The sequence below is a fragment of the Bison bison genome, unplaced genomic scaffold (assembly GCF_000754665.1).
Source record: "Bison bison bison isolate TAMUID 2011002044 unplaced genomic scaffold, Bison_UMD1.0 scf7180017845493, whole genome shotgun sequence".
NCBI classification, from domain to species: domain Eukaryota; kingdom Metazoa; phylum Chordata; class Mammalia; order Artiodactyla; family Bovidae; genus Bison; species Bison bison.
Genome location: NW_011476066.1, coordinates 11964 through 17019, shown reverse-complemented (window position 1 = coordinate 17019; position 5056 = coordinate 11964). Strand labels below are relative to the sequence as shown.

The following is a 5056-nucleotide window of genomic DNA, read 5'->3' as shown; positions in this document are numbered from 1 at the left end:
AAAAAAAAAAAAAGAAAAAAAAATAAAGAAAAGAGAAAGAAAGAGTGAGAGTGTTGGAGGGTGAATAGTACAATCTTTCTGACCAGCCAGAGTTTGAGAGTGGGGATTTAAAATTGTCTTGGGACCCTGAAAATGCCTTTAATGATAGTAGTAATTTATGTTGCATTCCACGAGACTGACTGATAAAGGGTGAAAAATGTGATTCTAAGATCATAGTCACAATGAAGGATTTTGCCCTCCGATGGTGGATGTCAAGGCAGTGAGACACCAGAGGACGCCTCCCCAGTACAGCTCATAGTGTGCCTGATGCTGCCTTAAGCCTGTCACTTGTATTATCTTATTTAACTCTTTAATATTGATTAAAGACTTTATTGGCATACGCTGTACAGCCAAGTGATTCAGTTATACATATATATATATGTATTCTTTTTCATGTTCTTTTCCATTATAGTCTATCACAGGACACTGAATACAGTTCCCTGTGCTGTATAGTAGGGCCTTGTTGTTTACCCATCCTATATATTTATTTATTTATTATTTATTTATTTATTTATTTATTTTAAATTTTATTTTATTTTTAAACTTTACAATATTGTATTAGTTTTGCCAAATATTGAAATGAATCTGCCACAGGTATACCTGTGTTCCCCATCCTGAGCCCTCCTCCCTCCTCCCTCCCCATACCCTCCCTCTGGGTCGTCCCAGTGCATCAGCCCCAAGCATCCAGTATCGTGCATCGAACCTGGACTGGCGACTCCTTTCATACATGATATTATACATGTTTCAATGCCATTCTCTCAAATCTCCCCTCCCTCTCCCTCTCCCCATCCTATATATTTAACAGTTTGCATCTGCTAATCCCAAGCTCCCAGTCCTTCCCTCTCCCACACCCTGACCCCTTGGCAAGCACAAGTCTGTTCTCTACGTCTGTGAGTCTGTTCCCGTTTCATCACTAAGTTCACTCGTGTCATGTATTAGAGTCCACATATAAGTGACATCATGGGGTATTTGTCTTTCTCTTTCTTGCTTCACTGAGTATGACAATCTCTAAGTCCATTCATGTTGCTGCAAACGGCATTATGTCGTTAATTTTTATGGCTGTAATTCTTTAATATTTATATGAGACTGAGGCAGGAGATAGAACAGCTCCAGGTTGGACATTTACAATCAGCCAGCCTCCTCTTTGCATTTCCTGAGGCAAGAGATAGGTGGTCTCCAGTTGAGGAATGTACAACCACCCCCTGTTTGCGCTCAGAAATGGAAGTAACAACAGAAACAGGGTAGATAGCCAGTCTTTGTCTCCTGCAAACGTCTCAACAGAATAATCACGGCAAGGACAGAGAGGAAAAACCTTGTCTGAATAAAGGGTAAGGGAGACACTACACTCGTGTAGAAAGGCCCCTTGGAGTCAAACGTCAGGGGATAACTCCAGGCCATAATGAGTCTTGCTCCTCCCAGAAGCCTTCACTTCAAGATCCATCTTGGCTGAGGGGTGTGTTTGCATTCCAGAGGAGGGTCCCAGGGTAGCTCAGGTGTGGAAAAAGAAACCAGGTAATTGGCCGGAAGGAAGACAAAGACCTGAAGGAACTGACCTATATAAATGACCTAATCGCCTCTTCATTGCGCTCCTCCTCACTAAGGGGGACACCCATGCCCTTTTTCTCCGGGTATGCATCTATGTCTTGCTTTTATCGCAACTAAACAAACTATTTCTCTGCGTGCTGTCCCGCTTGTTGTGCTGTCTCTAATAATAACCTTTGTACTTGCATTTACAGTTTCTGCCTCTGTGATAAATGCATTTCCACTGGGGGCAAAGCTCCAGGGAAAAACACCTCCTAACCTCTATCCCTTGCTGGTTTGGTGGCTAGGATTCCTGGTTTTCATTCAGGCTATCCAGGTTCAGTTCCTGGGCAGGAAATTAAGACCTTGCTTCTTGCCACTGCTTACTGCTGCCTCACCGAGATCAAAATTGCATAAGATACTGTTGTGTAAGATTTGTATGAGTTACTTTTATTAATCCCATTTTATAGAAAAAGAAATTGAGGCTCAGTTTGCCTTCTGTCTGTGGAAAAAGTTTAGCCAAAGAATAAGTTTAACCAGAGAAGTGAGAACATGCAGAAACAAAGGAAAACAGTCAAAGGAGACCAAATAATAAGAGTTTAGACATTAAGCATGGTCAAGGACCTCTAGTTCCTTCTCAAGGGCTAGAGATAATATTCTGAACCATATCCTGTGAGCTGCCTTATAGATACTGAAACCCCAGGTGGAGAAGTTAACTACAGGATGAGCAGACTGTAGCCGTGACATAAGCTGCCACAATTCTAAGAACTAGCCTCAAGGAAATAGGAACAAACCGACCCTGGAACTGAAAATTAAGTGTGCTTAAAACAGTCAAGGTGATGCTGGTCAGACCACCGATGACCAATTTCAGGGTGACTGTCAGAGCTGACTGTGCTGTTTCTGAATGTAGCCCCCTCTCAGCCGACAAAAGCTTTATCTAACCGACTGATTGTCGGTGGGGGGAGTCACCCTTTGGATAGGTGTCTGCCCTCTCCCACTGGTTGCCAGAATCCAAATAAAGCAAACTTTCCTTTCCACCAATGGTCTCCTTATTGGCTTTTGAGCAGCTGGTCCCCACTGTGGGTTACGTCACCTCCAAAAATCATGATGTTGGAAGTTAAGGCTTCAACATATAAAATTTGAGGGAGAGACACAGACATTCATTCTGCAGCAGCTGCTATTTCTGAGCCTGCTTGACTGATTTCTCCTGTTCTCCCAGACTTTTGATCCTGGTGTGTCTCAGGGCATACTCATTGATCTTTTTCTCTTCTCTATTCACTTTCACTCCCTTGGTGGCCTCGTTCAAGCTGTGGCTTTAAACACCCATCCATATACCTACCAAATGAGCCTGAAATTTACATTTTTAGCTCAGACCTTTTGTGTCAACTCCAAATTTACACATCAGCCTATTCAACATCTCTCCTGGGGTCTCATAGACACATTTGTAACTTTTTGAACACAGAATATACAGTTATAACTGTATTGTTATAACAATTGGTTTAATGTTCTGTTCTGCTAATTCTTATATCTGTATCAGTTCTGGCTTTTTGGTGGATTTTTCTCCTCATTATGGATCATATTTTTCTGCTTCTTTTACATCTCATATTCTTTTCTTGGTTGTCAGATTGTGAATTTTGTCTTGCTGTGTGTGAAGTCGCTCAGTCGTGTCTGACTCTTTGCGTCCCCGTGGACTGTAGCCTGCCAGGCTCCTCTGTCCATGGGGTTCTCCAGGCAAGAATACTGGAGTGGGTTGCCATTTCCTTCTCCAGGGGATCTTCCCAACCCGGGGATTGAACCTGGGTCCCCTGCATTGCAGGCAGACGCTTTATCCTCTGAGCCACCAGGGAAGCCTTATCTTGCTGAGTGCTGAATATTTTTGTAATTCTATAAATATTTTTGAGCTTTGTTCTGGGATTTGGTTAAGTTACTTGGTAACATTTTGATCCTTTTGGGTCTTGCTTTCAATATCTGTTAGCTGGGACCAGAGCAACATTTAATCTAGGGCCCATTGTCACCTGCTACTGAGGTAAGACCCTCCTACCCACCCTACCTAATGCCCCGTGCATTTGGAGGTTTCCCAGTCTTGTTGGGCTTCCCGGTGGTAAAGAACCTGCCTGCCAATGCAGGAGACGTAAAGCAATGTGGGTTCGATCCCTAGGTTGGGAAGATCCCCTGGAGGAGGGCACGGCAACCCACTCCAGTGTTCTTGCCAGGAAAACCCCTTGGACAGAAGATCCTGGCAGTCACAGGGTTGGAAATGATGGAGTAACTTAGCACTCCTAGGACCCTTGGTCTCTGAATATCTGACTTCTCTCAATCTTTGCTAAATATCAGCTTTCTCAATTAGATTATTTCCTTAAAACTTTTAAAAATTAAAAATTCTTTAATACAGCTCTGTGTCTTTGTTTTTGGAACAGATAAAACATCTTGCTGTTGTTGTTTAGTCACTAAGTTGTGTCCAACTCTTTACAGCGCCATGAACTGTAACCCTCCAGGCTCCTCTGTCCATGGGATTTCCCAGGCAAGAACATTGGAGTGGGTTGCCATTTCCTTCTCCAGGGGATCTTCCTGACTCAGAGGCCAAACCCACATCTCCTGCAATGCAGGTGGGTTCTTCACCACAAAGCCACCTGGGAAATCTGGATAAAACATCTACATGGCTCAAAACTAGGAAGATCAAAAGAGAATACAGCGGTAACTTTTCTTCTCACTCCTATCCTCCCCCAGAAACCACCACCGTTTCTTATTTAACCTTTCAGTGGTATTTTATGCATATAAAAGCAATATATAACTACTCTTTTAAAAATACAAATGGTGGTATTTTATTACACTGTTCTGCTTCTTACTTTTTTCATTTATCTATCTCAGAGATTGAATGACTATGTTGTATTCCATTATTTGGATATTGCATAATTTACTTGAAACTTTGTACCAGACATTTCAGAATTCAGGATTCTCATACTTTGCTATAAGAAACAATGCTGGGGTGTTCACCCTTGTGCATAGGTCTTTTATCTCATATATGAGAATATCTGTGGGAAAAATTCATGGAATTGTGGGGTCAAAGGAATGTGCCTTCGTAATTTTGATTCAGTTCAGTTCAGTTCATTTGCTCAGTCATGTCTGACTCTTTGCGACCCCATGAATTGCAGCACGCCAGGCCTCCCTGTCCATCACCATCACCCAGAATTCACTCAAACTCACATCCATTGAATCGGTGATGCCATCCAGCCATCTCATCCTCTGTCGTCCCCTTCTCCTCCTGCCCCCAATCCCTCTCAGCATTAGAGTCTTTTCCAATGAGTCAACTCTTTGCATGAGGTGGCCAAAGTACTGGAGTTTCAGCTTTAGCATCATTCCTTCCAAAGAACCCCCAGGGCTGATCTCCTTCAGAATGGACTGGTTGGATCTCCTTGCAGTCCAAGGGACTCTCAAGAGTCTTCTCCAACACCACAGTTCAAAAGCATCAATTCTTTGGCACTCAGCTTTCTTCCTG

General features: G+C 42.9%; 1 pseudogene; it reads right to left on the bottom strand.

Annotated features, from left to right (window-relative positions):
* LOC104985173 overlaps positions 1 to 5056 on the bottom strand; it is a 17416-nt pseudogene that overhangs the window by 1641 nt on the left and 10719 nt on the right.